The 12799-nt window shown below is 37.0% G+C and overlaps 1 protein-coding gene across 3 annotated transcripts in view; it reads right to left on the bottom strand.

Annotated features, from left to right (window-relative positions):
• mtgo (miles to go) overlaps positions 1 to 12799 on the bottom strand; it is a 46668-nt gene that overhangs the window by 14254 nt on the left and 19615 nt on the right. The gene's annotated exons all lie outside the window — the stretch shown is intronic.

Genomic DNA, 12799 nt, shown 5'->3' with positions numbered 1-12799 from the left:
GGCCACGGTGATTGATTGCCGTAATAAAATCTTGTGGCCTTGCATAACTACAGGAATGAATGGTTCCATAATCATATTCTTTAAAGGCTTTGTCGCTTGGTATTCTAGCTACCTATAAAATAGAAGATGTCTGTCTGAAATCCGCATAGAACCGTCCATCCACCCCGGTAGAACATTTCAAACTATTTCTATTCATAAGTACCGAAAGTATTCCAACTTAATTAATTGACAACATCGTGGGCACACAGACTGTCTGAGAACTTTGAGGGATGAAGTAAATTAAAAAGAAAAAGCAACCTCATTTCAGTTTCAATCCTATTAGACATTCAATAAAACCAATTAAATTATCATGCAAGAGAAATGAAACGGTCTTCAGATTTTATTATTGGAAATATTGGCATTTTTACAATTACATATTCAAAGCGGACAAGCAAAAAATATGTATTTCCCCGTGTTTATATGAGCGGATACAGATGATTAAATGATAACAAACATTATATTTTTTATCAGCGGTAACTACACGACATGCAACTCAACAGGCATTTATGTCTGTTTGATAAGTGTGTAATGGAAACCTTTGCATTTCCGCTGGAGAATTATACGCTAGATAACTTTATTGTACACCTACTACTGGTGCACTAAAAGTATTCGATTTTTATGACTTACCAACTGACTCTACTGATAGCTTTACATAACAACGATCGTTTATTGTAAGCATTATTCATTGAGGTCACTAACAGGAAATGTCGAATAAAGTTCACGACTTTATCATATTCCTCTTACAATGCTGAAAGTGTGATCTTGGATATCGTAAAGGTTGAACAGATTAGGATGATAAGGCATACGATCTTTGATTAGGGACGACAGAATCGCCGGAACGTGTACGATATATGTTTGACACAACACAACAGACAACAAAGACGCAACAGTTGGCTATTTTTAGAACAATGCCCTCCTCAATATTGCGTTTTTTCTTCCATTTATGTGTTGTGTTATGGTGAACAATTCCTAGCTGACGTCATCCCCAAAGTTCTACTTTCATTTTACTACAAACGGCGAAATAAGATAGTGTGATTAGAATGTATACATTTTTATTTTTAAATTATATTTCTTCTTTGTACAGTAACAAGAAATTATTGTTAGGTTTATAATGGTGTCCACTTTGGACACGTAAGGGTTATTTGATACAAGTAACTTATCCTCGATTTTGCTGACTATGATCCACATTCATGGTCTAGGGGAATACCCTGGTCACATACCATCAACAACTACTATTACATTCGTAATGAGATAGCTATTTTTATGCGGCGTGGCTTCATAACATAGTTAATTGTGATTTTATCATAATAAGTCTACTACTATGAATAATGTGCATACGCTGCCCTTACATAAATAAGGCTTGGCCTTGGCTTGTACCACCCTCATCCAGTTTTTTCAGGATGGGCAATTATTTCTGTAATACTACATATTATTGTGCAACGCGAGTTTTAAAAATCTAGTATTTGCTTTATTATCTAGATTGAGCGTAAGGAACGCTTTACATCATTTTTACATACGTGCATAGTTCTTTTAAACCGGTAAGACTCTATATTTCAACAGTCAGAACTATTAAATTCCTTGTTATTGCGTCGTGAATTCTAAAACAGACAAAATTCGTATTGAGTGCATCAGTATCAAGCATATTCACACTTTCATTCGTTACCTATTAAAGTACATAATATAAATATTTAATGAAGCTGATATTCTTGAGAAGTAGTCGTTAATTGATCGTTTACATTAATCGAGTCAGCCTTGAATACAGTCCGCGACGAAACCACATCCTTATGTTTCCAACGTGATTACAATTCTCAGCCAAATAGTGTGTTTATCTGAAGCAGAATGGACCTTGTCATGAATATTATTCCGATAACGTTGTTAGAAACAAACTTCCTTTACTGTTTAGTGTGGTCAAACATCTGACTCATACCAACTTATCTATCAACAGAACAACGTATTTTATAAGATATAATATAAACAAGAACGTTGGGTTTTCCAATGTTCAAAGTGTAAGGGAAATGCTCTTCTTTGGTCAAGAATATTTTATAATCGTTGAAGAAAGCTTTTTGAAAGCCGAGTTTCGAATTTTGTTCAGAAATAGAAATATAGTCTATCCGATGCAATGCACTTTAGTCGATTATGAAAGTATTTAATAAACCTGTCTTCGATAAAATCATTCAATAAATAAAAATACGTCGTCCACACGCGATCAATCTATCATTCAGAACAAATAATGCGGCAGACGACAATTTTCCCGTCCCCCTGAATTCTCAAGACGTTCATCTATTGCTCTCGATCTTGTTCAATTGAATAAATGCAGGGAGGTGATGGCGTGGCGTTCGCTATTAACGCCGGATCCTACGTGCGTTGTTATGTAAATAGGGTCGTGCCTACAGATGAGCGGCTCGCCTCGATAGAGGTGCTCTGCCAGGGTCACGGCCGAGCGTACGCTCGATGCCCTCAGCCCTCGCACATAGTGCCACCGGTGCCACGTCATAACTTGTTATAATTACGTATTAGTAGCGACGTTAGCGCATATCCACAGCGCCACGCTTGGGCGTATGTAAATTATCATTGTCAACAATCATTATCAAATGAAACCCGCAAATTCGATTTGCAAATACAGACGTATCTTTCGTTTTTCGCGTATAGTCAGCATATAAATTACGAACGCCAGGTTAGCATCGATTTCACGTTAGCTCAGAGCCAATTTGGCGAATACATTTTTATGATTTTCCTATCGGTGTGCGGGTAATTGAAACGAAGCGTAATCTCGCCGCTGACGCACGTGCACTCACGTCGACTATCGATCCGACTACAATTATAATTTACGATAAAAAGCAGGTTCGCCGAAGAAACATCACAACAACACGAGATTTTTCCTCTTAGCATACCTACATAGAATTTAATTTATCTGACCATATCTTGGGTTGGTAACAATTGTATAACTACCTAATGATTTATTTAGTGGTTTTCCCTGTGTAAGAAACCGCAACTTTACATACACTTATTCACCTTTAGTGACTCTACCTATCCATTGTGGTAATGCAAGAAATATTGTGTATTATTTTTCAATTATTGTTTTATTTATATAAAACAATATATGATGTGCATGCGGATGTATTCAGGTCGTTCATCATTTTGCCTTAATTTTGAGGAACTCGACCAGGTATAGGTAACAATGGTGTTGCTAAAATCGGAGTGGGCCGTCGGACGTTGTGCTAAAGTTAGAAAACGGAACTACTGCAACCTCATTGATATTCAATGTATGTAGGATACGGGCGCGTGATTCACAATGAAACTATCTTGCAACCATACCTATTAACTTTATATCGGGCTATTATTTCACAATAACTTATAAACAACAAGCAATTCATAATTGTTTATCATCATCAATTTATGTTTCAATAGCGGCTATTAAATTAAAATCTCAATTAGCTTGTAGTACTTAGTTATAACTTACCTTCCTAATTTAGTTATTTGCTCTTTTTATGACATCCGTGAAGTGTGTTATTATGAGATTTAAAAATATGGCGTTATCATTAAGAAGTTAACCTAAACAAAATACCATAGACAACGTTTATTACAGTGCTAACTCAATAAAAACAGAAGAACTAAGTATGTAAGTATCCTACTACCGAAAAAGGCTACTTATTTTTCTGGCCAAAACATTTTGACTGCAAACAAACTCAGAAACGATTATCGTTGTTAATATTTGCGCGACCGTTAAAGGTTCCCAGCCGGGAATCCCAAATATCGTGTATTGCAAAAGGAAGATGCGAGATCGTCTCGGACGAACGCCAGAGTCGTTCCACGAATTCATTTACATAGTAAATGCGACCAAGCCGGACTCTGTAGAGGCAGTAGTGAGAATCTTTATTATGATTGATCCACACGCTAGCTGGCCAGACACTTGATTCGTTGCATTGTGTCCAAGTTAGTTTAATATGAGTAGATTATAGGTGCATGTAGTGCAATTCAAACGTTAAACTCAAACTATCTGTTGTATGTTGTGTGTGTAACATCGCATGTGATTTTAGAGATGTAGATACTAATAGATAGCTTTAGTTGAACGGCTGGACCGTCGCCGCGATCAATATTGTCTGTCATCAGTGTATCAATCGGCAGCGCGTCGTTCACTGCATACATAATTTCAAGCATGACAATATTCGGTTCGGAGAAACGTTCATAAATATATATCATATGTAAGATTGTTATTTTTCATTCATCATTACACATTTTCAACAGACGGGAACGGTCACATCGGCCTGTCACTTGGCGTCACCACGTCGGTAGGGCGTATTATACTTCGAACAAAAAGGCTTTTGCTTTACCGAATGGGTAATTTTTCGCACAACTGAGTGCCTACGCGTCACACCTCCCACACAACGTGAACAAGCCGTCACAAAGCTTTTAGAACTATTATTTTATCCATACATCAAAGTCAAAACAATGGCCGGCTACAGTCGAAAATAGTAATCAACTTATGTGGCTGCCTACCTGAAATGGATATCTAAATAAATGGTGAAATAATTGGACTCTGAGAAAAACGGTGGAAATGTTGTTAACAGGTAAAGAATTAATTTTTAGGGACCAGTTTATTATTAAGATTCTTATAAGATGTAAATGCTATAAAAAGTACTTTGCAACATACATTTAGGTAAGATATATGTCTGTGTAAATAAGTTAATAGCGTCAGAATGGACTGTAATGATATTACGAATACTTAATTAATAGATAGTAAGTAAGTACCATGTCGTGGATAGAAACGCCCACTTTTGATAAGATTCTCTGAAATAGTATACGTTCATCGTAAACAATAAACAGTCTTCAAACTTCTTCTGAGTAAACGTTACGATTTCCACACAAACATCACCCTTGTCAAGACGACGTAAAATTTATAAAACTTAGTAAAGCGATGGCTATATTATCAAGACATAACCATTGGTCTCAAAAATATCTTTCAGATCACACAATGACATGAAAAGCCGACAGTGGGCGGTTATAATATTGTTTGATTTCACTGACGTCATAGTAATAACAGCGATTTATTCTTCTCGATAGGTGCTCATGATTAGTGAGAGATGAATAAGGGCGGTATACGTCGACTACGTCGCAGGTTCTGGGGTAAACGCCCACATTGACGCTGGCAGGGCGGCGGCGCGACGGCGCCCACGCACTGAGTACTGACGCACGCCATCAGCCTTTCATGAAAAATAATGTTACAGCCAATCACGTCGATACACCTACGAGTGTATTCTTCATTAATATCAATGAGCTTTGCATTACCTCAAAAATATTGACGCAGTGCCTTTTTATAATTTTAATAAAATATTGAAACTTATTTCTAATCATATCAAAAGAAAACCGCATAGTCCTCTCACTTTTACGTTTTTGAGTAATATTCGCGCGCGATACACTAAAAAAATATCGGACAGCTTTAAAGAAGATTCTTATTTCACCAATGGACGATGAGGCAAGCTATGGTGTAAAACTTTTCAGCATTGTATAGGTTGGGTAAAATATGACGACCATTGAAGATGTCGGAAGAATCATGGGTCAGATTGCAGGTTTGGCCTGATTAATGTCTGTCATGTCCGCTATACCTCACCAGCCAGCCTCACCTATCTGATATGTACGTGCATAAATATTGTCTAAGTTCCTTTATAACACTATCAAATCATAACAATGAGATACGTTCCCCAAGGCGAGTATTAGCATTGAAGTTATAATAATGACAGGTACATGAAACAAAAACGCTGCATCGGCGTTGTCGGACGTAAAAAGTAATTCTTCAGACAATCACGGGAAGGGTTTTACTCGCTGCTCACCGGAAAATACCACGGCCATATTTTTTACAAAGTCCAATAACAAGAATTCACGTCCAAGTATCGTTGCACTAAGTAGCAAAGCATGTAACACAAAGATACCACTTAGAAACATAATTAATAACAGAGAAGAGCCTCTGTAGCTTAAAATGGACTTAAATGTTCTACAACTGCATATTACAATCGTGGCGCCGACAAACGGTCGGGCGTAAAATTATATACCGGAAATGGCGTACACTTGAACTGTAGATGGCCTATTCCTGGATCGAGGCCAATGCTAGGCGACTCCAGGGTATATTCATTGTATCTACTACAGCATACTACGCTCCGTAAGAAGAAAAAACATAACTACGCAGACTAAACTGCCGGAGCAAATATTAGTAGCATTGATTAAAGTAGTATTTTGATTTTTTTTGTTATTTTATTACTTAGATAAAGAGGAGCTAATTCGTTGACGTCAAACTTAACTACAACCTTGTGTCGAAGCTTTTTTTTTTAATTTTAACCGTTTCGTCCTCCAACATTGTAAGGTCAAACGGTAGAATAACAAAGTCTAAAAGTAACAGGAAAATTTAAATTGAAAAACTGACAACACTGAACGAAAAAAGATAGCACGTTAATATGTATTGTTTTTGTTAAGTGCTGGTTGTGTTTATAAATAGAAAAATATGCGATACTACAATGTCTGCTTTTAATATTATGCTGCCCAAAAATATGGATTTCGGTCTCGATTTTAATAGGTAGTCAAGTTATGGCACATTTAAACAGATCTGCTTTTAAACGTCAGAATTAATGCCGGAACATAATGCGATTTCCTCTTAATCAATTTATTGGTAATTTATATTTAGTAATTATATATTCTAAGTATATTCAGTTTGTAAAGACTTGGTTGTTTCGCAGCAGGAAAACGCGGTTATCTTTCGAATTTCTGACCAATATGTACGTAAAGAAACCGCGGTAATGATTTCTACGAATCCCGCTAAATATTTAAATTTGCACAACAAAATGGACATAATGACGTGGGTACGAACAGAAAGTTGCTTTGGTCGCTAACACGGAAGGTAGACGAGTGGTGACTCATGTGTGTGTAATTTAGAAGGCCCAACTCAAGGGGTCTGCAGACGCGATGACGCAGTCTTTTGTCTACCACCTTTTCGGAAGCTGTTTTGGCCACATACATACAAACAAATTATTCAAATCGTCACCTGACTGGTTATAATTAAGCCATCGTCCACCTAAAAAACCATACAACGCCAACTCGGAAAATCGCTTTTCGAAATAACTCAAGCAAACTGTAAATCGTTAAGGTTAAAGTTCAGTTTTCAATCGATAACACAACGACCCAAATCTTTTACAAGTAATACAAATAATTACGAACTGTTTTGATATTCTCTGCCAAATAAGGTTAAGAGACTGACGCAAACAGAACCTAGATTAAAAAGCTTAACCTAACTGTAGCACATTTCATATTTGCGCGGGCGAGCGGGCCGAGTGGGCGAGTCAACGCAACACGATATAATTCCTCTAGTAAAGTGCCAAATGTCAACAACTTTGCACATTTCTTCAATTCCAGCGTTATTAATGGTCTGTTTCAAGGAAATGACAATAAAACTATACAACAATTTAATTTCAGTGATACAATTTGTTCAGTCTCTGTAATGGATACCTTATCTAAGCGAGCAATCAGACACGAGTACGTTGTAAGTTATAGTAAGTAAATTATGAATGAATGTAGTATGAGATGTCATTCATACGTATAATGACAGTTATGTAATTGAGTCTATTTTCATACTATGTATTACAGTAAAGATACATCTAATAATAGAATTGATAACAGATTGATAATGCGCGCACGCATAGCACTGAATGAGCAAATTGTGTTCTGATTTCTAACAATCAATGGACCGAGAGCGATACATGCATAATAATGACTGTCGATAACTCTTGACTTTGGAAATACATCTATTTAAAGCTGTGAGAAACATCACCGGGAAATGCATTCATTACGTGCCTAGAATCATTCACATTTGATTATTCGTAGCTCTATTCGGATTAGACAAGCTATCTTTTTATAATAAACAGCATATAAAAATATAACAATCAGATACTTTATCAGGTATTCATATATAACAACAAATTTAATATGAATTACATTAAGCCAATCAATAAAGTAATCAGTCACAACTGTTCCAATGATTTGTGATGATAATGACATCATAAAAATAATGTTGACGCTAGATAAGGACAAAGCAAGACAATCGCCTTGCTGGGAGGGGTCGTACATCGACCTCCGAATCATTCGTGCACTAGAAGCCACGATTCGATCGTCGCCGAGTAACGTCGCCCGGCATCATGTCTCGCTCCACAGCTGAACTGAATAACAATCAACCAATGTTCAGTATGTTCACACTAACATTGTACACACATACATACACATTGCATGCAGGTATTATACGCGTAACGGTCTTTTGCAGAATCATTCCACATTTGAAACAATCGATGACACATAATATGGCTGAGAGATGTCGATATAATCAAGTTATGGATATATTATGCGCTAAGTATTATTTCAGTGTTATAATTTTCCACTAAGTAAAATAACGAGCGGGAATTCTTCACATTACAGTGAGGAGTTTCCAAGAACCATAAAGGAAAATATTTAAGTGTTTAACTACTTGACGCAAGTGAGATAACAATATAGTGGTAGTAAAGTCATAATGTAGGCACACAGTAACCCAGTATGTTTGTCGTACACGTCCACGTAGCCACGTACCTATCTATTGGCAATCTCACACAATTCTAAATAACAAGCATAATTTTAATTTACCGTCGTGATAACGTAAATGGAGCACGAACTATGCCGCATACATTATTTACAATATGCAGTATGGTATGCGCACACGCAATCACATACACAGCCAATGCGAAAAAATGTCATTAGCATCGAACGTACCTGGTAATAGGTACATAACATAAGTATTATAGTGGTATACTAGTTTTGAAATTGATTTCTATGCCATATAACTAACAAGCGCAATAAAGCAACAACATAACAATAGAATTTGCAGCCCAATCATGTCCCGTCGCATTCAGAATAGATTTCATTTGATGTTTTCTCTGCAGCGGTGTACAATATAGGTACGGTACAGTACCGCCTGTTTGTTTGCGTGTATTGTGAAGATAACTCCTGCATTAGATGTCTATCTATCAGTCTTCTCCAGTGAAATATTTGGTATTCTCAAGACATAGTAGTTTGGTTTTTACAAAGTAAGTAGGTAGAGAGTCGTTTTCTTAATTGGTAAAGACTGTAAAAAGTGCAGAAATAAGAGTTACATACACACTAATATGTCATTTTTCTTAACGTTATTATCTATTCGAGCGTTTCCCCATGAGTACCTATTATTATTATACGCATTGGAGAAAGTAAATAAAAGTAGCCAAACTCTTCCATAAAATTAAATATAATCGCGAATTGTTTATTTACAAATCGTCAACAGACCCAAGATGTTTTGATAATTTTTGCACACCTTTATCTTTCATCAATCACTTAAAATGATTAATTTAACTGGAATGTTATCTAATCGTACATTATTCTTACAAAGTTTATTAATTCAGATTAAGATAGACGTAGGGTTGCTCAGAGGTTGTAAATTAGTTAATCGACTATAACCAGTTCGAGTAGGTTAGTCTTTTTAGGCTAACGGGCAATGACAGCTCTTTATAAAGCCAACGCGATAACCAAACGAGTTCCGTATCACGAGGAAATGGAACTAAACGACGATTAAACATAAGTTTAACGCCTCATTTATGAGGTCTGACATATTGAGGCGCTTCACAAACACATTTATATTCAAATTTTTATTTTTGATTATGCCATCGCTATCGTTTTTGACATAAAATTTTAATTTGAAACTGCGTTTTACTTCCGTAACCTGTCAACAGAATCTGGAACTAAAAGCCGAAGATTAATTTAGTGTACAAATTCAAATTATTGGTCGTTAATTATATAAATATCTAAATTGAAAAATAGTTTATCATGATTAGGTATTAAATCATTTCTTTTTATGTAAGTAATTCTTCCATCTAAATTTGATAGCTGCCTAATCATTTAGATAAATAAGTTTTGGTTAGGAATTAAGCAAGGATTCTACGCGGTTTATCCGCTTAGAAATCCGAATTAAATTAAGATCCAGACAACTCTTTCCGTGAAACACGTGTCCAATAAAAGTACTTTATTAAATAAAAAAAATGTACCTACCCTTTTGACGTAACCAGTACAAAAATAAAATAAAATTCAAACCAGTGTCTACACACAGTTTCGTAAAAACAAAGCGTGTCGCTCATAGAGCGGTGGTAGCGTCGCGGGCAGATGAGGCTAGCGCTTATCTTCCGCAGGATACGGCGCCTTTTCCGTCGACCAGATAGCGCCGACGCCCCCGCACCACCCCACCTCACCCCCCCGCCCCACAATCCTCACCCACCTCACCGTTTTATAATACTACAAAAACATTCTCTATACAAATATCTGATAGGTACTCGGATCTGTACGAACCCTTTGAATTTTCAACCCGTACAAGGATATTAATAAAATATGTTTTTTTGACAAATTAATTCGAATTAAAAAGCCATGAGATTATAATGTAGGAGTTATGTGAATGTGATTCATAAGTGATCCAATTTATAAAGACGTCTGTTTATTTATTCATGCGATTTCATTGTGCCTACACGTGGAACACATTATACGTAAGTTTGCAATCAAGCTTTCCAGATAAGGGCCAATTTGTTTTCAAACAATAATTACAATGTAGGTACCTACATATACTTTCATTTTATTTCATCAAATGCATGACGGTATCCAATGTTTTATCGAATAAACAATTTTATAAATATGAAATGAAATTCTAAACGCAATCAGGGAAAAATTCCATTACGTATACGTTTACGTCATGCTGACCGTCTGTAGAAGAGGGCATAACTATGTAATACCCAGCGGAGAGACGAGGTATGTGCAATCAAATGTCAAAATGTACGTAAGCATTACAAATCACATATTCTACGGCAACAATCCGCGTATGGTTCATAATAATATACGCGCTTGCGTGTCCACCTCATTGTGCCGGTGCCGGTCAATTAGCTTAGCAGCCCTTAATGGAGCCCATTCACGCGACCGACGTGAATGGACTCCGGCTTCATGAGGAATTATTAATACAATACAACGTTGCAGTGGAGAAGTAATCCACCATTCATAGACTAGCTATCGAGCAGGCCGCGTGGGCGGCGGAACACAACGGTTACTCCATTACAAGTGCTACAAGATAAACAAGCATAGTTGCAAAAACTATTAATGCTATAAAAATTATGTAACTCCATAGCTGATGCGTAATACTACAATATTGTGTATTACTCACGGTACATTTCGCTCTTAGGTCCAGATATTATGAACGGTTTGAATAGCTGTGAAGTATTGCTAAAAGTCACGTACACTTATTCTGAACGTATTAAAAGTGACGCAAGTAACCGAGTAGTTAAAAAACCCATTGAAGCTAAGTCGGCTTGAAATTCAATGGTAACATCTGAAATATAAGCGGTACTAGATAAAGTGACCTTTATTGAGTGCAGCTCTCTACTAACCAATCATCTCGTATACAGTCACAATACAAACGTGGCAAGTTATATTACGGTGGCACTCGTTTATAGTTTAATTTGGTTCTATTTCCGGGCGGGTGTAAAAGCTCAAAGCCGACGCACGCGCTGCGGTTACGCTCGAGAGTGGAGTCCACACCGCAGAGATAAAGTGTGGTCGGGGATATACCTATATTCTACCTTACTTTACATCCTCTGGTATCGATTTTTGATATCTATACTCACAAGTATGGTCATCACTCCAACTGATAAATGTTCTAAAGCGAATGTTCCATCATCAGCTCCAAAAAGCATAGCTTCATTAATTATGCCACTTAACTCAAGATTCAGAAATTAAGCAATGAATATTGAAAACATTTGCGCAAATTAAAACCTTTCGGTACGACACTCAATAGCAGCAAGTCGTGATGAGATAGTGCTGAGAATGCGCAATAAGCAAAAACACACGAGCATGTTAATTTATCGTAATTGTAGGTACGTCGTCTAAATAGAGACGAGGGCAGGTGCAGCTCCCACGCGAAAGCAGCCGCGGATTACACGTCACTCCCCACCCACCGTGCGCCGGCGCCGACGTCTTTAACTCACCACTTGTAATGCGCGAACATAATTGCCAATGCAATGTCCTCATAATAATATTAATTGGTTTTATATCCACCACCCATAAACATTAATTTACAAGACATTAAAGCAAAAGCGCACTTCAATCACACTGAAATTATTTTAAACTGAACGACAGTGTGTCATATTTTTCTAAGTGGTCAATGAACAATGGTGTGATAATGCTGGAGATAATTACGACCACGCTACTGAGGGTCGAGCCCGCAGCAGGGAGCATGACCCGGCGACAATGACCCTCCACACACTGCCTGTTAATCCTGTGACTACGCTACGCTTCCGAAATCTTATCTCTTAACAATTATATCAAGGATTGAAATAAAATTATATTCCACCAAAGCTTTAAAAAAAAATTATGAAATTTTACGTTTTGCCCGTACAGATTTTGGCGATAATCATAAGAACACTAAAACAAGGTACACTGTTGTGTTGGTGATGAGATAATCGCAGCAACAAGTTATGGTGAAGTGATCCCGACAAGCAACGTCGGTAATGTATGCCAAGTGTTGTCGAGCGAGTCACTCCAGCGATGTAGCCAGGACTCATTTAAATTTCACACATAGAGTAAGAAATCTAACTCGCTTCTGTTTTATTATTCATCCGATTAAAGAACATGATGTCACCATCGAGGACTCCAGCGAGCGGTGAGAGATCAAATCATAATATTATTTTTTCAT

The sequence above is a fragment of the Anticarsia gemmatalis genome, chromosome 3 (genome assembly GCF_050436995.1).
Source record: "Anticarsia gemmatalis isolate Benzon Research Colony breed Stoneville strain chromosome 3, ilAntGemm2 primary, whole genome shotgun sequence".
NCBI classification, from domain to species: Eukaryota; Metazoa; Arthropoda; class Insecta; order Lepidoptera; family Erebidae; genus Anticarsia; species Anticarsia gemmatalis.
The sequence above is the reverse complement of the archived record's forward strand: the minus strand, read 5'-3'. Positions and strand labels throughout refer to the sequence as shown.